Below are 22,519 nucleotides of genomic sequence, written 5' to 3'. Positions count from 1 at the left end.
TGTCTCTGGCGGAGACCTGTGGAGCTGGAGACTGCAGATCGCCGGAGCTCCCCCTAGTGGTTACTATAGGTAGTTGTCATATACTGCTGCCAGCATCTAAAATCATTAGGTCTTCATTCACATGTATGAAGGATATCAGTATAGAAGTTTTCACCTCTCCACTGGTTGATCAGTGGGGGTCCGACTGTTTGTGCTTGCACCGATCAGCAGACCCAGGCACTTTTATTGTCGTTAGAATAGACCACGGTACTCAGTACTCAGCCCCATAGAGAATGGAGTGGTGGTCGGGCGTCTGACATCCTGTACTATTGTGTAATTGGGATAAAAGTGTCCCGTCTGAGATAACGGTTCTGACAATCGGCGGGTCCCAGCAGTCGGACCACAACCCATTTATCAGTTCTCACTTATCCGTGGATAGGTCATAGCTTGTTTTCACTGGACAACTCCTTTAACTACAATTATCCGTAAAACTCTTACGGGGTTTTGCTGCCTTTTCAAATTGATTGCCTGTTCTTCTGACTGAGCATCAGTATTGTGGGTGGTCTGACCCCCGCATCTTCCTCTGACGTTATGGCATCGACCCTGACTGCTTTTGGAGCCGGTACGGCGGCCTGATAGATCCAGCTATAAGTATAGTCTAACAGGCTGAGTTATGAAAAACTGGTGGGTGTCATGCATTGCAGGACATGAGTACTGCAGTGTATGAGACCAGCGATCAAAGTAAAAAATATTCATATCTCGCAGTGGGACTAAGTGAAAAAGCAAAGAAAAAGTAAAGTTAGATATGGAAAAAAACACACAAAAAAGCATACACAAATCAGGAAAACCCATTTCGCCACTAAAATCACAGCCTAAGGCCGGCGTCACACTAGCAGTATTTGGTCAGTATTTTACATCAGTATCTGTAAGCCAAAACCAGGAGTGGAACAAATAGAGGAAAAGTATAATAGAAACATATGCATCACTTCTGTATTTATCACCCACTCCGATCCAGGTCTGTGATCTGTAACTGGAAATATAAGGAGTTCCCACATTACTGGTAAAACAAAGGCTCCAAGAAAGTGACACTGATCCCCACCCCCCTCAGATAATATCCAGTGAAATCTGTGCTCCCAGATCCAAATGCCGCCCTCCTTCTGAGCCCCATTGTGCAAAAACAGTTACAGGGTGCGTGTCTCCAGATGCCCAATATATGGGGGTATAGCAATGTATAGGGACACAATGTATGGGCACTAAACTTACATACAGTGGGGGAAATAAATATTTGATCCCTTGCTGATTTTGTAAGTTTGCCCACTGACAAAGACATGAACAGTCTATAATTTTAAGGGTAGGTTAATTTTAACATTGGGAGATAAAATATCAAAAATTAAAATCCAGAAAATCACATTGTTTAAATTATATAAATGTATTTGCATTTTGCAGTGAGAAATAAGTGTTTGATCCCTCTGGCAAACAAGACTTAATACTTGGTGGCAAAACCCTTGTTGGCAAGCACAGCAGTCAGACATTTTTTGTAGTTGATGATGAGGTTTGTCAGGAGGAATTTTGGTCCGCTCCTCTTTGCAGATCATTTCTAAATCATTAAGATTTTAAGGCTGTCGCTTGGCAACTCGGAGCTTCAACTCCCTCCATAAGTTTTCTATGGAATTAAGGGCTGGAGACTGGCTAGACCACTCCATGACTTTAATGTGCTTCTTTTTGAGCCACTCCTTTGTTGCCTTGGATGTATGTTTTGGGTCATTGTCTTGCTGGAAGACCCAGCCATGATCCATTTTTAATGTCCTGGCGGAGGAAAGGAGGTTGTCACTCAGGATTTTATGGTACATGGCTCCATCCATTCTCCCATTTAAGCGGTGAAGTAGTCTTGTGCCCGTAGCAGAGAACACCCCCAAAACATAATGTTTCCCCCTCCATGCTTGACAGTGGGGACGGTGTTCTTTGGGTCATAGGCAGCATTTCTCTTCCTCCAAACACGGTGAGTTGAGTTATTGCCAGAGACCTCAATTTTTGTCTCATCTGACCACAGCACCTTCTCCCAATAACTCACAGAGTCATCCAGGTGTTCATTGACAAACTTCAGATGGGCCTGCACATGTGCCTTCTTGAGCAGGGGGAGCTTGCGGGCACTGCAGGATTTTAAACCTTTATGGCGTAATGTGTTACCAATGTTTTTCTTGGTGACTGTGGTCCCAGCTGTCTTGAGAACAAGTTCGCCCCATATCTCACCTTCCTTATGTTCAAGGATACCCCACAAGGTGAGATTTTGCATGGTACCCCAGATCGATGTCGATTGACAGTCATTTTGTATTTCTTCCATTTTCTTACTATTCACCAACAGTTGTCTCCTTCTCACCCAGCGTCTTACTTATGGTTTTGTAGCCCATTCCAGCTTTGTGCAGGTCTATGATCTTGTCCCTGAACCCTTATAAAGCTCTTTGGTCTTGCCCATGTTGTAGAGGTTAGAGTCTGACTGATTAATTGAGTTTTATGGACAGGAATCGTTTATAAAGGTGACTATGTGAGACAGCTGTCTTTAATGCATATTCATATAAATTATACAATGTGATTTTCTGGATTTTATTTTTGATATTCTGTCTCTCAATGTTAAACTTAACCTACCCTTAAAATTATAGACTGTTCATGTATTTTTCAGTGGGAAAACTTACAAAATCAGTAAGGGATCAAATACTTATTTCCTCCACTGTATTAGCAATTCTCCAGAATAAAGCCTGGCGTGGCTATTACAAAATAGTCAATGCAGCTATAAATGAATTAATTGAGAGGTGCAGTTTCTACAACAGGGTCACTTTGGGGGGGTTTCTGCTGTTCTGGCACCTTAGGGGCTATGTAGATGTCACCTGCAAACTATTATACTGTTCATAATACTCAATACACTCCTAGATTAATTTCTTAAGCAGTGAAGTTTCCAATATGGGGTTAGTTAGGGGGTACTGCTCATCTGACACCTCAGGAAATCTACTAATGGCACCCACAATCTATTCAAACAGAATCTGGGTTCTAAAAGCCAAGTAGCGTCTCCCTCCCATGTGATCCCTGCTGTGTGTGCAAACAGTAGTGTGCAACCACATATGCAATGTGTACAGAATGTGTCTTATTCTATTTCTTATAATAATAATAATAATAATAATTTTTATTTATATAGCGCCAACATATTCCGCAGCGCTTTACAACTTATAGAGGGGACTTGTACAGACAATAGACATTACAGCATAACAGAAATCACAGTTCAAAATAGATACCAGGAGGAATGAGGGCCCTGCTCGCAAGCTTACAAACTATGAGGAAAAGGGAAGACACGAGAGGTGGATGGTAACAATTGCTTTAGTTATTTGGACAAGCCATAGTGTAAGGCTCGGGTGTTCATGTAAAGCTGCTGGAGCGCCCCCAGACGCAGGTCCGCGGGGTACTCGGTACTGGGCCTCTCTGTCTCGGTGCTGGGGATGTCACGGTGGCTAGACCCGGTCCGTGACCCTGCTAAGGGGCGTCCAATGAAAGTTGTAAGTGGTGGTGCAGGTCGCGATGAATAACGAGGACACAGGGTTGCAGTCTCTTTACCTCTTTACTGAAGGCTTCAAGGTCCTCAATCCAGAGTACGGTTAACAGGGCTGTCTGAGACCGGCCGGTCCGATGGCACCTCCAGAGTTCCCTTTGCAGGTGGAAATCTGTGCCTACCTTCTAGTGCCTGTGTGTTGTAGTACTTCCCTGCTGAGCACCACGGGATAGTCCTCACAACTGTTGTGTCTGTTTCTGATGTTCTTTCCCACAACTTATGTCTATTCTGATGTTCTTCTTCGTCCCCCAGATGATATGGATAGGACGCACCCGTATGACGGGTAGGCCTGGAGTTCTTCCGGGACCCTAGTGACGCCCCTCTCCCACAGTTGCCCCCTATGTCTGCTTAGGTGATTTAGGTGAGACAGCCAACATATAATTAACTGTCCTGCCGTTGGTTTGAAGTAATGCTTGGAACTTAATACTTCCTCGGCGTTCCGGCCACCGGCTACGCGCCTCAGTAGGATGTTGCCTCGATCTTACAGCACGACTCCTGCTGGTGTTATCTCCTTTTTGCTTTGATCTCGATTCTCACTCTCCACAATAAACCTCGCTTCTTGTCCTTTCTTGAGATACCGCCGCGATGTAGTGCAGGCGCGGTTCCTTAACGTTCTTTCCTGTTCGCTAGGCCTCTGTCAGGATCCCACCCCTGACAGGGACCCCCCTGAATCTTCCCCTGCAACACCCTCTGCCACAGGATGTTGCCTGGTTCCAACCCAGTCAGCTTCTGTTCTAACTTTCTATCTAACCCCCAGTTTTACCAGATTGTGAGGAGTGGCCTAATACATAGTGCCCTTTGCTCCCCCTGGAGGCCAGACTATGAAGTGTATTGGTGTCTGTGATACCTGGTCAGATGAACTCCTTCAGTGCCATCAGACGTACCATCACTCCCCTTAGCGGCGGAGCATCAGTACTGCAACGACCAGGACTCTGGGGCGCTGCACTTCATGAACCAGTTAACTGCCTAAGTATGTAGCAGTACAGACACAGAGTGCTATTGACTGCATAAAGTGTATGAGATTTGTATGGATTAAAACTTTAAGGCTAAAGTAAAATTTTCACAGAACAATAACTGATTATTTCTACCTCTGCTCCCACAACATGCGGCGTCCTTCTCTATAGCCGGGGTAGAAGTCATCAGTTGACTTCAATATGCCGACATGGGCAGTGCATGACATCATTGACCACATGCGCCACCCGTTACAGGCAAGCCTACGTCTGCTATTGGCCTCTGATTAGCTGGCAGCATGTATTGCAGTGCAGGGTGTCGGTGGGTCTCTGCGCTGCAAAACATTAAAGCTGAATGTGTGTCTGAAGATGCACACCCAGGTGAAATTGACGCTGGCATCAGCAGGCCCTGGATCATTACGCCCCTGCTTGTCTCAAATAACAGAGTGCTGGAACATCAAGACACAAAAAAATTCTTATGTAATTAGACACCTAGCTTGACATTGGTCAGTGTTAATTAATTAATTAATCCTTGTGAGATAACCTCTGACAAGTTATCAAGATGACGTATTGTGAGTCATAATAACCTTTGTTAGATCTGTACCTTTAAGATAGTTGGAGGACATATGCAGCGCCCCAGAGTCCTGGTCGTTGCAGTATTGTCGCTCTTCCACCAGGGGGAGTGATGGTACGTCTGATGGCACTAAAGGAGTTCACCTGACCAGGTATCACAGTCACACACTACACTTCACACTCCGGCCACCAGGGGGAGCAAAAGGTTCTATCTATGGGGCCGCTCCTCACACTCGGGTAAAACTGGGGGTTGGATAGGAGGTTAGTTGGAGAAAGCTGCTGGGTGAGACCCAGGAAAGACCTGTCAGGCAGACAGGGGGAGAAGGAGGAACATCTGAGCTGCAGACAGAGCTCCCTGTCAGGGGTGGGATCCTGGCAGAGACTTAGCAAGAGATAGAGCGTTACGGAGCTGCGCCTGCGCCCCATTGCGGCAGCATCCTAAGAAAGGACAAGAAGCGAAGTATATTGTGGAGAAGTGAGAAAAGAGATCACAGCACAAGGAGATAATACCGGGAGGAGTTCTGCCTTAAGATCGGCAACATCCTTCTGAGGCGCGTAGCCGGTGGCCGGAACACCGAGGGAGTAATAGGCTCTACGCATTACTTCAAACTATGGCAGGACAGTTAATTCCAAGTTGGCTGCCCAACCTTTAACCTAATGAAGACAACGGAGGCAAATTGTGGGAGAGGGGCGTCTCTAGGGTCCCTATAAAATAGCTCCAGGCCTACCCCGTCATACGGGTCGTCATATCCATACCATCTGGGGGACGGAGAGAGAGAATATCAGAAACATACACGACAGTTGTGTGGACTATCCTGTGGTGCTCAGCAGGGAAGTACTACAACACACAGGCGCTAGTAGGAAGGCTACTGATTTCCACCTGCAAAGGGAACTCTGGATGTGCCTTCGGACCGGCCAGATTCAGCCAGCCCTGTTAGCAGTGCTCTGGATTGTGGACGCTGAAGTCTACAGTAAAAGGTAAAGAGACTGCAACCCTGTGTCCTCGTTATTTACTGCGACCTACACCATCATCATCTACCTTACTGGGAAGCCCTGGGGACATACTTCACCTGTGGGAAGGTATTCCATCTAGCTGCCATAACATCACCCCAGCGGACCCCTAAGCAGCGTCGGTCACCCTGACCGAACACCACTGGTGGCGTCACGAACACTTGACAAACTACACCCTTTAATTGGGCGCCCCTTAGCAGGGCCACAGACCGGGTCGGGTGACATCCCCAGAACCGAGACAGAGGGACCCGGTACCGAGTACCCCACTGCCCTGCGCCTGGGGGCGCTCCAAACTTTGGCGTCATGAACAGGATCTACTTAAGCCTGAAAATCAGGTCATGTGTGCCTTGGAACTGTGTCTGAATTGTGCTTGAACTGTGATTTATTGCAAAGACTGTGTGTTGCCATTTGCCGCCAAAAATTCCCCCCAAAATCGCCGCCATTACAGCGCCACGGGGAGCGCAGGAGAAGACGAAGGGCGTGCCATGGGAGGAGACTACCAAAGCGGCGCCAAAAGTGATGACCACCCTCTCGGACGACTGCTGCAAGAAGGCGACGTGCCCTGAAGCACAAGAGGACCGCCCCCTGATTTTCAACGGCAGGAACCAGGACAAGAAGGAGCTCCGCCCTCAGAAAATGGAGGAGCAGCGTGAATGTGCGATCGCCGACCTCGAAACAGCGAGGGCGACCAGCGAGTACCGGAACGACGACGAAGTGATCCTGGACTGTCCCCGCCGACTGGAGGTGGATCCAAACCCACCGCCACTGGAGGATCCGAACCTCTTGGAGCCGCAGGTGGAAGAGCCGAGTCAACCTATCCCGAACGCGGAGCCAGCAGATGTGAAGCAATGGAAGTCGGAGCTGTGCCAGAGGGTCGCATTGGAAGACCCGTGGACCGAGCCACAGCCGATTCCAGTGTCCCCATCAATGGAACAGATCAGCATCGGTGGGACCACATCAGACGCAGGTATGGAAAGCGCCCCTGCTCTCCCGACCGATCTTGCTCCCGTGACCGCTCCCCGTCCCGGCAGTGACCGATTCCCCGCCGCTGAGCTCGTCGTGGTAGCCCTTGACACCGTGGAGAAGACGGTGCCTCCGTTACCAACAGCTATGGGAGAACCACTAGATGTGAGCTCCGAGGGGGTGATCTTCCAATGGGACGCGCCAAGGACTAGACCAGACGGGTCCCGAGAAGAAGGGATCTATATTGCTGCACTCACCTGGGAGCAGTACAAACAATGCAGGCTCGGACTGGCCCACCGGAGAACCGGAGGATCGTCCGGTGGGCCCAGGCACTGACACCTGCTGGCAGGGCCCCCACTGCTCCAGAGCCCCACCCGTCCGCCCGCCCTCCTTGAAGACGATACTCACCCTGCTCCAGCGATGGTCTCGGCGTCTGCACTGCAGCTCGTCCTGCTTGTGCGGTCACGTGGTACCGCTCATTAAGGTCATGAATATGCACATATTCATGACCTTAATGACAGTATCACATGACCGCACAAGCAGGAAGAAGATGCTGCGCCGCCGCTGGGAGTCGGGACAGAGCGCGAGCGCGAGGGATGTCGGCACGGCCGTGCAGTGTGTGGGACAGGTGAGTATGACTATGAGGGACGGGGGGACTGGGGAATGAAGGAGGACATAAGCCGGCGCGCTGTGCAAGATGGGAGCGGGTGCGGGTGCGGGTGCGAGGGGGGGTGGGGGGTGGAGAGAGATAAGCAATGCGTGCGGGGGGGATATGAGCCATGCATACGGGGGGGTAATAGTCTGGGACAGATTGCTGGGGGCAGTGCTGGACACTGGGGCAGATTGCTGGACACACTGGGGGCAGTGCTGGACACTGGGGCAGATTGCTGGACACACTGGGGGGCAGTGCTGGACACACTGGGGGCAGTGCTAGACACTGGGGCAGATTGCTGGACACACTGGGGGCAGTGCTGGGCACTGGGACAGATTGCTGGACACACTGGGGGCAGTGCTGGACACTGGGGCAGATTGCTGGACACATTGGGGGCAGTGCTGGACACTGGGGCAGATTGCTGGACACACTGGGGGCAATGCTGGAGACACTGGGGCAGATTGCTGGACACACTGGGGGCAGTGTTGGACACTGGGGCAGATTGCTGGACACACTGGGGGCAATGCTGGACACTGGGGCAGATTGCTGGACATACTGGGGCAGATTGCTGGACACTGGGGGAAGATTGCTGGACATACTGGGGCAGATTGCTGGACATACTGGGGCAGATTGCTGGACACACTGGGGGCAGTGCTGGACACTGGGGCAGATTGCTGGACACACTGGGGGCAGTGCTGGACACTGGGGCAGATTGCTGGACACACTGGGGGCAGTGCTGGACACTGGGGCAGATTGCTGGACACACTGGGGGCAGTGCTGGACACTGGGGCAGATTGCTGGACACACTGGGGGCAATGCTGAACACTGGGGCAGATTGCTGGACATACTGGGGCAGATTGCTGGACACACTGGGGGCAGATTGCTGGACATACTGGGGCAGATTGCTGGACATACTGGGGCAGATTGCTGGACACACTGGGGGTAGTGCTGGACACTGAGGCAGATTGCTGGACACACTGGGGCAGATTGCTGGACACACTGGGGCAGATTGCTGGACACACTGGGGCAGATTGCTGGACACACTGGGGCAGATTGCTGGACACTGGGGCAGATTGCTGGACACACTGGGGGCAGTGCTGGACACACTGGGGGCAGTGCTGGACACTGGGGCAGATTGCTGGACACACTGGGGGCAGATTGCTGGACACACTGGGGCAGATTGCTGGACACTGGGGCAGATTGCTGGACACACTGGGGCAGTGCTGGACACGGGCAGATTGCTGGACACACTGGGGCAGTGCTGGACACTGGGGCAGATTGCTGGACACACTGGGGGCAGTGCTTGACACTGGGGAAGATTGCTGGACACACTGGGGGCAGTGCTGGACACTGGGGCAGATTGCTGGACACACTGGGGGCAGTGCTGGACACACTGGGGGCAGTGCTGGACACTGGGGCAGATTGCTGGACACACTGGGGGCAGATTGCTGGACACACTGGGGCAGATTGCTGGACACTGGGGCAGATTGCTGGACACACTGGGGCAGTGCTGGACACTGGGGCAGATTGCTGGACACACTGGTGGCAGTGCTGGACACTGGGGCAGATTGCTGGACACACTGGGGGCAGTGCTGGACACTGGGGCAGATTGCTGGACACACTGGGGCAGTGCTGGACACTGGGGCAGATTGCTGGACACACTGGGGGCAGTGCTGGACACTGGGGCAGATTGATGGATACACTGGGGCAGTGCTGGACACTGGGGCAGATTGCAGGACACACTGGGGGCAGTACTGGACACTGGGGCAGATTGCTGGACACGCTGGGGGCAGTGCTGGACACTGGGGCATATTGCTGGACACACTGGGGGCAGTGCTAGACATACTGGGGCAGATTGCTGGACAACCTGGGGGTAATATGCTTGACATACTGGGGAAGATTGCTGGACACACTGTCTGGGGGCAATGCTGGACATACTGGGGCAGATTGCTGGACACACTGGGGGTAATATGCTGGACACACTGGGGCATATTGCTGGACACATTGGGGGCCGGACTGGAGGCATGGGCAGAATGTAGACACGGGGCATGATTGGAGACACGGGGCAGAATGAAAGACATGGGGCAGGATTGGATCATGGGGCAGGATGGATACGATGGAGACAGATGGGGCAGGATGGGGAGATCATATGGGGCAGGATGGGGAGATCATATGGTGTAGAATGGATACTCATGAGGGCAGGATGCGAGAACATATGGCTGGAGCCAGGAATGAGATAAACGGGGCCAGGATGGGGAATATTATTACCATATGGGCTAATTAAGGGATATTATTACTGCAGTGATGTATTTATTTTATTTTTTGAGTATACTGTTTTAAATGGGGGGGGCGGTCCTGTTACTATGCAGAGTGACACTATATTGCCTTTTTTTCTCCATGTGGTGTAATGTAGAAGTTGTGAAAAATTAAGTAATGTGTTCTGCAAGCGGAGCTTGAGATAATTGTGTTATTTCCTGCAGAAATGAGTCCTGGCTGGAAGAAATGATGGCGGTCTGTGCTGGATGAAAGATGAAGGACTTCACCTAGAGACGTCACTGTTGAGTCAGTGTTACCTATACAGTGACACTATACACTGTATACTATATACAGAGGTCCTGTGTACAATACCACCAGTGATCTCTGTATTACCTCTACACAGACACTGCATACTAAGTACAGATCTCCTGTGAATCCTGGCACTTATGGTGATAGTATTGTGGTGTTTTTTTTTATTACTGACCAGTATTGTAGTATTCAGTCACTATGTGGTGGGAATATGTGGTCTGGAAATGGTGTTGTGGTATTTGTCCCTTGTATGTGCTATTTGGTCACCAAGTGGTGGTAATATGTGGTCTTGATATGGTGCGGTGGTATTTGTCCCTTGTATGTAGTGTTATTCGGTCACTATGTGGTCTGGTCATGGTGTGGTGGTATTTCTTCCTGTATGTGGTATTATTGGTCTTGGTATAGTGGATTGTGTAGTGTATGGCGGTCATTTGTTCTCTCTGATATTAATTAGGAGAAGATTCTTTATTTCCATTAGAGTTTTAATGCTTTGTACACAGCGGTGGAGATGCACTTACAGGGATTTCCTGTGGAAAAAAGTAATCACCTCTCCACAGGATAAGTGATAACGTATTGATTGGTGGGGGTCTGACTGCTTGGACCCATTCAGCAAAATGTGGAACTTTTTATCCCCATTAGACTGGAGTGACATGTCCGACTAGATCACTGATCCATTCATTCCCTCAGTGGCTGCACTTGTTTTTTCTGGAAGCCCCAAAGAGAATTAATGGAGCTGCGGTCAGAAATGCCACCTGCCGCTGCATTTTAAAATAGTGATAAAAGTGTCCTGTCAGGGATAAAACTTCCCCATTCTTCCGATCGGTGCAGTTTCTAATGGTCGGACCTAAGTGATCACCTATCCTGTGGAGCCCATGGATCGGTGATAACTTGTTTTAACCCCATTAATGTAAACTACCGTAATTATACATCCCAGTTATTGGGGCACACGGTAGATGTGCAGCAGCCGCCGGTGTTTTACAGCCGATGCTCCACTATAATGACAGATATTTGCATATAGCTGTAGGGTGGACCCCTAGAGTCCATTCTTCTGGTGGGCCTCAGACACCCCAGTCTGACGCTGAAACAATGCCTAATTTCACACTGGAAAAACCGAAAGGAGACAGAACAACGAGACCCACCGAGAGCACAATAACCGAAGACCAATCGCGGTAATAAGAACTTGGTAAAACAGGGAACTGTACTAGCCTTTCACCCGAAACGGGTTTGGGGCTTTATACAGGAACCGGGACTACCGACTGAAGTCTTTGTTACCAGCTATGACGTGGAGGTTCAATACCGCGATGGGTATCGGAACCAAATCTTACACAGAGGGGACCAGGTGACCTACACTCGCCATCGGAGTGCGCAAGGCTGGTGCACTCGGAATGTTAAGCAATGCGAGCCTGCGGTAGCGCCACCCGCTGTCCTGACTACGACTAACTCTGAATTGACAAATCCTACTACTACCACCACTGTGTGCATTATTGCCGCTACTGAACTTGCTACCAAAACTGACATTCGAATCCAGACCCCTGGTGACCTGGCTGCACCTGAGAGACGACCCAATGACACTGACGCTGCGTCAGACGAGAACACGGAACCGAAGCTTCCCCAGTCAGGAAGTGTTCCCTACCAACTGATGCCTTGCAACCTACTATGAGGATGAACCTCGGAAATCCGAAATGTATATAGTTATTTTAAAACTTTAACTGTTGTTTTGCTGCTAAACCCGTCTAGGGTTATTCTTCTTAAAGGGATCCCTTTGTTGACCCGGGATCCCTATTGTTTCAAGTTTGCACCAAGTTCATCACTGTTTGGAAAAGAACATTTGAATCATGAACTGGCCATGATAACAAACTGCCTGTATATAGTTTGCACCTTCTTAAAGGTGCTCCCTACTGGTTTTACAAAAAGAAGAGCTTTTTGAAGAGACTGTTCCTGATTACAGCGCGGAAGTTCTTGCTTTACACAGACTTGCAACTTGATAGTTTGCACTACCTCAAAAGAGACTTGGTTCCCCCTTAAAGGGAATGTTCAATTGTTGCACTTAGCTTAAAACATGATAATGTTGCCTTAAATAGCTAGATAGTAATAATGTTTTATATAGTGATAGTATGTAGTTAGCAGAGATAGTGATAAGGAATAGAAGTGTTGATAATGTTCTTTAAATAAAATTGAAGTTAAAGTAATAGCTAGGTTTCATAGAATTAGACTAAAGGAAGAATGCAGTAAGCCCGGAGGGGTAGACAGATAGTCCTGCATACGTGGAAGTAAAAGAGAAAAATAAGGAAAATGTTAATTTGCACTTGTGAGTTTTGTAGCATGCCTTTAGTGGGTACACACCCTTAAAGGAAAAGTTTGCACTTAGTAGATAGTAGATAGCATACCCATATGGGTAATAACAGTTATTTATAGTTAGTTAATTAATAAGTGTTATTTAAAATCTTAAGCACAAAGTAAGTTTGTTTTTGTTTGCAATGTTCAAGTGTTCTCACCTCCCATAAGGGGAAGCACTGTTATATTTAATTGTTTACAGCATTCCAAAAATTTAGTATGTCTTTTGCTAACATGTATTGTTCTTCTTTTCCCAGTCCGGGAGTACTGGATTTAACGGGGGGGAGTGCAGCGCCCCAGAGTCCTGGTCGTTGCAGTATTGTCGCTCTTCCACCAGGGGGAGTGATGGTACGTCTGATGGCACTAAAGGAGTTCAGCTGACCAGGTATCACAGTCACACACTACACTTCACACTCCGGCCACCAGGGGGAGCAAAAGGTTCTATCTATTGGGCCGCTCCTCACACTCGGGTAAAACTGGGGGTTGGATAGGAGGTTAGTTGGAGAAAGCTGCTGGGTGAGACCCAGGAAAGACCTGACAGGCAGACAGGGGGAGAAGGAGGAACATCTGAGCTGCAGACAGAGGTCCCTGTCAGGGGTGGGATCCTGGCAGAGACTTAGCAAGAGATAGAGCGTTACGGAGCTGTGCCTGCACCCCATTGCGGCAGCATCCTAAGAAAGGACAAGAAGCGAAGTATATTGTGGAGAAGTGAGAAAAGAGATCACAGCACAAGGAGATAATACCGGGAGGAGTTCTGCCTTAAGATCGGCAACATCCTTCTGAGGCGCGTAGCCGGAACACCGAGGGAGTAATAGGCTCTACGCATTACTTCAAACTATGGCAGGACAGTTAATTCCAAGTTGGCTGTCCAGCCTTTAACCTAATGAAGACAATGGAGGCAAATTGTGGGAGAGGGGCGTCTCTAGGGTCCCTATAAAATAGCTCCAGGCCTACCCCGTCATACGGGTCGTCCTATCCATACCATCTGGGGGACGGAGAGAGAGAATATCAGAAACATACACGACAGTTGTGAGGACTGTCCCGTGGTGCTCAGCAGGGAAGTACTACAACACACAGGCGCTAGTAGGAAGGCTACTGATTTCCACCTGCAAAGGGAACTCTGGATGTGCCTTCGGACCGGCCGGATTCAGCCAGCCCTGTTAGCAGTGCTCTGGATTGTGGACGCTGAAGTCTACAGTAAAAGGTAAAGAGACTGCAACCCTGTGTCCTCGTTATTTACTGCGACCTACACCATCATCATCTTCTACCTTACTGGGAAGCCCTGGGGACATACTTCACCTGTGGGAAGGTATTCCATCTAGCTGCCATAACATCACCCCAGCGGACCCCTAAGCAGCGTCGCTCACCCTGACCGAACACCACAGGTGGCATCACGAACACTTGACAAACTACACCCTTTAATTGGGCGCCCCTTAGCAGGGCCATGGACCGGGTCGGGCCACCGTGACATCCCCAGAACCGAGACAGAGGGACCCGATACCGAGTACCCCACTGCCCTGCGCCTGGGGGCGCTCCACTTAAGTGAGGCACATCGGCCAGAAGATAAGATGTAGACTCTAGGTAGTATGATGATTCTGTAATGAGGACGGAGCTTGTTGAGGGGACATGAATTGAAGAACATGTGAAATGTTCTAAATAACTATGAATGCGAGACAGTATAGAGGAATGACCTTTAACCAATTTTTTTCATGTTGAACTGGACACACAATGTAATAGTGGCTGCAGAGAGGAATAAAACTTTTTTTGCCTTTTTTAATTTATTTTTGTTATTTCGCCTCTACTTTGCGGAGATATTAGCAATATTTCACATATTTAGCACCTAATGTGTTAACTTTATTTCTGTCAAAGTGGGTGTTATCAGCTGGATTTCACTGGGGGCGTGTACTTCTGACTAAGGCTGGTTTCACATTTGCGTTCGGCAGCCCTGCGTAGGGCTGTGTACTTTTTCCCTTCATATCCTCACAGCTGCGCATGGGTCCTGCGTACCTACCGTACTATCTTTAACACTGGGTACGCAGGGACATGCGCTTGTCTGCCGATGCGTCCACGTGCGTCGTTTTGACGTGCCGCCGAACGCAACATGTTGCGTTCCCGTGCGGTCAGCGGGCACGTCAAAACTACGCATTCAGACACATCCGCAGACAAACGCATGTCCTTGCGTACCCAATGTTAAAGATATTTACATATATAGAACTTCAGGCCTATATACATGACACTTCCATAAAGTCAGCAAATCCAAAAAAGAAAGAAACCGGAAGTAAACGTCCTATTTATCTCACAAACAAGTATACTTTATTGAATATTTTAAAACCATGAAACAAAAATAAAATTTAAAAATGGAGACAACATATACAAAAGACCGCACAGAACCTTCACATGCAACACGTTATATATATGCTTAAGTGTATGCAGGTATGTGGGGAGCCTGTTCAAAAGGTATTGGTGCCCCTCTGAAAAATGGCTAAACCTCTCATTGTGACAATGCCTTATTCATGTATTTGGAGCTACCCCAATATCAGGTGGAGGTGATTATCCCTGCGGAGGTGTTGTGGTAATATATATAATAAAGTGCTCAATGCATTGTGCTAAACTTTTATCCACATTTCACCTCCACAGCAATACCACAGCCACCAATGGGGAATCCTATTGCTGCATATAGCCTACTTGGCCCCATACATCTGCATACAAACATGTAAAATAGCCAAATAAATAATACAAGTTCTGTTACATGACCTGTTTTGTGCGATCCTGAGCCCCAACGCGCATTTCGCGTTAGCTTCGTCCGGTATGTACCCCCGCAATAGGATTCCCCATTGGTGGTTGTGGTATTGCTGTGGAGGTGAAATGTGGATAAAAGTTTAGCACAATGCATTGAGCACTTTATTATATATATTACCACAACACCTCCGCAGGGATAATCACCTCCACCTGATATTGGGGTAGCTCCAAATACATGAATAAGGCATTGTCACAATGAGAGGTTTAGCCATTTTTCAGAGGGGCACCAATACCTTTTGAACAGGCTCCCCACATACCTGCATACACTTAAGCATATATATAACGTGTTGCATGTGAAGGTTCTGTGCGGTCTTTTGTATATGTTGTCTCCATTTTTAAATTTTATTTTTGTTTCATGGTTTTAAAATATTCAATAAAGTATACTTGTTTGTGAGATAAATAGGACGTTTACTTCCGGTTTCTTTCTTTTTTGGATTTGCCAATGTTAAAGATAGTAGGTACGCAGGAGGCATGCACAGGTGTGCAGATATGAAGGGAAAAAGTACGCAGCTCTACGCAGGGCTGCCGAACTAAAATGTGTACTTAGCCTTTGATATGATGCTGGCCAGTCATTAGCAGGCAGCAACGTACAAGTGCATCAGGACCCATGATGTCCTCAAGATCACATGACCACAGGTCAGCGCTGGAGCTAATTTCAGACACCAGAGCAGGAACTCACCAGTGGACCCAAAGACATTTAGGCCATGTTCACACAGTGCGTTTTTTAATGCAGAACCGCAGCGGTTTTGCCGCTGCGGTTCCGCAGCTTTTTTCCATGCAGGGTACAGTACATTGTACCCTATGGAAAACAGGAACCGCTGTGCACATGATCCTGAATTTAAAAAAAAAAGCCGCGCTGAATAGCTGCGGGAAAAAAGAAGGAGCATGTCACTTCTTTGCCCAAAACAGCAGCGGTTCTGCACCCATAGACCTCCATTGTGAGGTCAAACCCGCAGTAAAACCCGCAGATCAAAAATATATCTGCGGGTTTTATTGCGGTTTGTGGTGCAGAACCGCTGCAGCCGGAAGTGCGGGGAAGCGGCCGGAAGTGCGTGGGCGGAAGTGCTTGGGCGGAGAGACATGGAGGCATACCGTCGCATGGGGATCGTGATTGATTTGGTATGTGTGTGTGTGTGTGTGTGTGTGTGTGTGTATGTATGTGTGTGTGTGTGTGTGTGTGTGTGCGTGTGTGTGTGCGTGTCCCCATGCGACGCTAGTGCCACCATTGTGCTAAGTCGCCGTATGGGACTACTACTCCCATCCGGTATTAGGATGGGAGAGTTGTCCCTGTGTCCGGCGACTTAGCACAATTGTAAAGTTACACAAAACACCTACACACAATACACATACATGACACACAGTACAGTACATACAACACATAACATAGAGTATATACTCACCAACAGCTCACTTGTAGGCGAAGCCCTCGATCCTCCAGGAAAAAATCACAAAATAAAAAATCAAATTCATACTCCCTGTCCGCAGAATCCATAAAACGAGTGTCCCACGCCGATCCCCTGCTCTCCGGCGATACACTGCCAGGAGCGAAGCTCCTAGCAGTGTATCGCGTACTGTCCCGGAGTTCAATGACTCCGGCGTCTCGGTTAACAGCAGTACAGCTGCGTTGAACTTTCCCACGCAGCACTGCCGTTAAGCGAGAGTGCCGGGGTCAATGACCGCCGGTAAACTCGCTCGCGCATGCGCAGTGACACACCGACAGGAACTATGGCTCCTGTCAGTGTGTTGCTGCAGCCGTGGAGAGCAGACATATCTCTGGATGTGTCTGTTCTCCATGGAAAATCTTCGTGGGATACGTGGCACTTAAATACGTGGCAATTAAATACGTGACACGTGGCACTTATACGTGATACGTGTCACTTAAATACATGGCACTTAAATACGTGGCACGTGTCACTTAAATACGTGGCTCGTGGCACTGAAATACGTGGCACTGAAATACGTGGCACGTGGCACTTTGATACGTGGCACTGAAATACGTGGCACTGAAATACGTGGCACTGAAATACGTGATACGTGGCACTTTGATACATGGCACGTGGCACTTAAATACGTGGCACGTGGCACTTAAATACGTGGCACTGAAATACGTGACACGTGGCACTGAAATACGTGATACGTGGCACTTTGATACGTGGCACTGAAATACGTGGCACTGAAATACGTGGCACTGAAATATGTGGCACTGAAATACGTGGCACTGAAATACGTGATACGTGGCAAAGAAATACGTGGCACTTAAATACGTGGCACTTAAATACGTGGCACTTAAATATGTGGCACTGAAATACGTGGCACTTAAATACGTGATACGTGGCACTTAAATACGTGGCACTGAAATACGTGGCACTTAAATACGTGGCACTTAAATATGTGGCACTGAAATACGTGGCACTTAAATACATGATACGTGGCACTTAAATACGTGGCACTGAAATACGTGGCACTTAAATACGTGGCACTTAAATACGTGGCACTTAAATATGTGGCACTGAAATACGTGGCACTTAAATACGTGATACGTGGCACTTAAATACGTGGCACTGAAATACGTGGCACTGAAATATGTGGCATTGAAATACGTGGCACTGAAATACGTGATACGTGGCAAAGAAATACGTGGCACTTTAATACGTGGCACTTAAATACGTGGCACTTAAATATGTGGCACTGAAATACGTGGCACTTAAATACGTGATACGTGGCACTTAAATACGTGGCACTTAGGCTATGTTCACATTTGCGTTGTGCGCCGCATGCATCCTTTTTTTGATTGATTTTGGACGCAGCAAAAATGCAACTTGCTGCGTCCTCTGCGCCCGGATGCGTGCGCTGCAGTGACGCATGCGGCGCAAAACGCAAGTGCGACGCATGTCCATGCGCCCCCATGTTAAATATAGGGGCGCATGACGCATGCGGCGCCTGACGCTGCGGCGCAGACCGCAAATGTGAACGTAGACTTAAATAGCTGGATAGAGCTGGATCCGCGGGCTGTGATCTGGCCTACGCTCAGCACTCTGCGGAGCGCTGTCATTCAAAACACGTCCACTCATTTTGGTGTTTAGTCCCAAAATGGAGGATGGAAGAAGAAAAGGGTTGGACAAGGAAATGACATCATTTCTTTTTTTTTTTCCCCCACTGCAGTTAAAGCTTTATTTGTGTCAAACACAGACAATCTGCAGAGAAAACTGCATACAAAACCGCACTAAAAACCGCATCAAAAACCGCACCAAAAACGCACGAAAAACGCACCAAAAACGCACCTGCGTTTTCTGCCAAGAGCTGCGGTTTTTGTCCTGAAAAAAAAGGATTGAAATCAGGATCGTGTGAACATACCCTTAAAGCGCATTTTTTATTTCTTTTTTATTTGGGGACCAGAATTTTCTGGACATCAGACATCATTTTAAATGGAATCTGTCACTAGGTTTTTGCCACTTAATCTGACAGCAGCATAATATGGAGACCTTGATTCCAGTGATGTGTTATTTACTGGGCTGCTTGGTATAGTAAGAAATCATTGTTTCATCATCTGGAGAATATCATTAGAGGGCTAATAAACCTGCTGCTAGGTAATCAAGCATATTTATGAGCTCTATAACTTCGCCCCCACCACCAATTGCTGACAATTGGTGGTGGGAGCGGGGTTACACAGAGTTCAACATTCATATTACTGCTATATCTGCAGCAGAGAAAAGAGAGACTTATTAAAATGACATCAAGCAGCACAGTCACCATAGCTGTAGCCCACGCTGTTTCCTGGACATCTCTCCATATGCCCTCCCCTTGGATATCATACCTGGGATACCAAACCTTTCTTCAAAAGCTCACCAGGCAGCCTCCGTACTCTCTGCATGCAACCGGAACGAGCCATATTTGAGAAAGACCCAGGCTGTGTCGAAACGTAACCTTATTTATCGCTCTACCGACTATCAACTATATTGAACACTGTAGTATATGACTTTCATTTGTACAATAAAATTTTTGTGAGTGCGGCTGACTACCCTTTATTTGCCTACTTGCATCCATCAAATTCAGCCAGCACCCCACAAGAAATAGGGATTTAATAGATACGTGGCTGCCATTACTTCTAGGCGCGATAATATGTCCCAGAGTTTGTGCTAGTCTTCTGTATATATAAATATGAGATGGGTTGGTAAGAACTCCCCATAATCATATCCTGTTTTAGGATATGACAATATTTGCAGATGATTTTCTTAAAGATCCCATAGTTGTTGCTGATTTTTTCGTGTATGCTTAGGGGTTTCAGTGACACTTTAGTGTTGTAAATCAAGTTAATTATTGGGGCATCTTGTACTTCCATAGTTACATAGTTACATAGTAATTAAGGTTGAAGGAAGACTTTAAGTCCATCTAGTTCAACCCATAGCCTAGCATGCCCTAACATGTTGATCCAGGGGAAGGCAAAAAACCCCCATGTGCTATAGTCCATGAGCCAAGAACCAAATTTGACGATATCGGTACCAAGCGGAGTGACTAATTCTCTTTGGTATTTTTAGGTAGATGCATGTCTGTAGTTTATTTTTTGATATGATAGCCCTTACATATACGTAGCTTATTAACCCCTTCAGCCCTAGGCCTATTTGTACCCAAGTGCCTAAGCCAATCTGACCTGTGCCACTTCATGGGCTAATAACTTTGGAACGCTTTCACCTATCCAAGCCATTCTGAGATTGTTTTCTCGTGACATATTGTACTTCACGTCAGTGCTAAATGGGAGTCAATATATTTTACCTTTCTATATAAAAAAATGCTAAATATTCGGAAATTTTGGAAAAATCGGCAATTTTTTAACTTTGAAATTCTCTGCTTTTTACAAAAATACTGATACCCCCCATAATAGTTATTAATTTACACTCCCCACATGTTTACTTCATATTGGCATCATTTTGAAAATGAAACCTTATTGTTTTACGACGTAATAGGGCTTATAGTTTTATGCGCAATTTTTCACATTTACAGCAAAACCCACTTTTCAAAGGACCAAGTCACTTCTGAAGTCACTTTAAGGGGCTTACATAACAGAAACCACCCATAAATTACCCCATTTTGCAAACTACACCCCTCAAGCTGTTCAAAACTCATTTTTAAAAACTGTTAACCCTTTAGGTGTTCCACAGGAATTTTAGCATGAGCCAAGAACCAGATATGACGATATCGGTACCACCCGGAGTGACTAGATGTAGTATTTGTAACAAAATTTAATCCAAGTTATGTAAATACACACTGAACATGTCATGTGCATATATATATATATATATATATATATATATATATATATATATATATATATATATATATATATATGTTACTCCATAATATCTTCAACATCGGACTCTGAATCTGACTGTTGTTCTACTGGCTCGTCTTCAGTACCCTTGTTCTGGCATGTCTGTAATCTGCACATGTCTGTGCACTTCAGGCCATTGCTGAGGCAAGTACACTGAGGAAGTTCACATGACCGCACACACTTGCAGGACAGTAGCTGTATAATAGCTTCTGGTGCTGGTGCCCCTTGCATCCACTTGACAACAAGCTTTCCGTCGTTATCTATCATCCAACCGCAGTCTGTTGGGTTTGCAACCCATGGCTGGCTCTGCAGACTTCTCCTCCAGATCGCAGCCTGGTAGTTTGCACGCAGTGCATGCATGAAAAGGCAGTCCTGGCAAGGAGGGAGTTGACTTGACTCTACCACTCCACGTCTGGCACAGAACAGCTGATAACGGAGCCTGTTTACCTCAGTTGTTTGGGTAGTTGGCAGGTACATGTGGCAGGTGATTTCCTGTAACTTCTCAAAAAGTTCGGTAGACACTTCCCATGAACGACCAACTTCCTGAAAGGCATCCTGGTATGTCTTGTTCATCTTCAACTGCTTGAGTGTCGTCATCTTCCCACGGCCAGCGAATGCACTGACGGTGTCACAGCCTGTAAATGCATGCATACCAATCAATGAATCACATACGCTGCCTCCCAATGTTCGGCTCAGAGTGGTGATATCCAGGAATCTTGTCCGGTTCTGTGTACCGCATTTCTGGAACAGGTGGGATGGGATTTTGTGGCACATGCCCAGACACAGGACCATGACATCAGTATCCTCCGAAGTGATGATGACCGACTTGTAACCAGATTCTGCTGCATGAAGAGCATGGAGAAGGAGGCGTGTGTCTGCTTCTTCTTGATTTGACTTAAGGTCAGCAGCCTCTTCCCACTGTTCTTTGGTGATCTTAAAGCAGAGCTGCTCACATGTGACATACAGCTCCTTCTCCTCAAGCTTCTCCCTGTGGTGTTTCGCCTTCCATTCTTCTACCAGAAACTTTATGAGACTTGCCTTGTTGGAGGAACTACTTAGAAGCTTTTTCCACTGCTGGATGTTGTGCCCATGTTGAATGTTCTTGAAATGGATCCCTGTGCCTTCATATCTGTTGACTCTTTCTGTATCTTTGATGGATGTCTCCTTGTAGACGTCAAAGACAATATCAATGCGCTTGCTCTTAGCACCCTCATGGATAGCGCGACTCATTGCTGTGCCTGCTAGCTGGCCAAATGTTGCATTGTTTCCCTTCAGTTTCTGAACCAGGCTCATCCCATCAATGATGGTTGCAGAGGGCTCGGGGATCACTTCTGCAGGACGAGCATTCCTCTCCAACTCCCTTGCGAGGGCAGCCTTGTTGGTCTTGCGGATAGACCCATCACCATTGGCAAGTGCCCATGGCAATGGACCCAGGGGATGAGTCAAGACATCACTCATTTGTAGCTTTCTGTTCTCAGCTACAAGTATCATCTGGCCAAATAGGTTTCTGTCAGCCTTCAAAATTACCTCCTTGCCAAGACCTTGTCTGCGTGTCTTCATTTGGATGTTAGAGAACGTTTTAAGTTTGTTCTTCGTCATCTTGTCATGAAACAATGTAGTTGGCTTATCGGTACCCAAACGCTCATCCTTGAATGTTTGATATGCATCCTCTCCTATACTGTATGCCCCTTGAAGGTCTTTGGCTACATCTGGTGGTGCTACAGTCGCTGTTGACAAACTGATAAGTTCACCATTATGCTCTTTGTTGAAGG

The sequence above is a fragment of the Ranitomeya variabilis genome, chromosome 5, assembly GCF_051348905.1.
Source record: "Ranitomeya variabilis isolate aRanVar5 chromosome 5, aRanVar5.hap1, whole genome shotgun sequence".
In the NCBI taxonomy this organism is placed as follows: Eukaryota; Metazoa; Chordata; class Amphibia; order Anura; family Dendrobatidae; genus Ranitomeya; species Ranitomeya variabilis.
The sequence above is the reverse complement of the archived record's forward strand: the minus strand, read 5'-3'. Positions refer to the sequence as shown.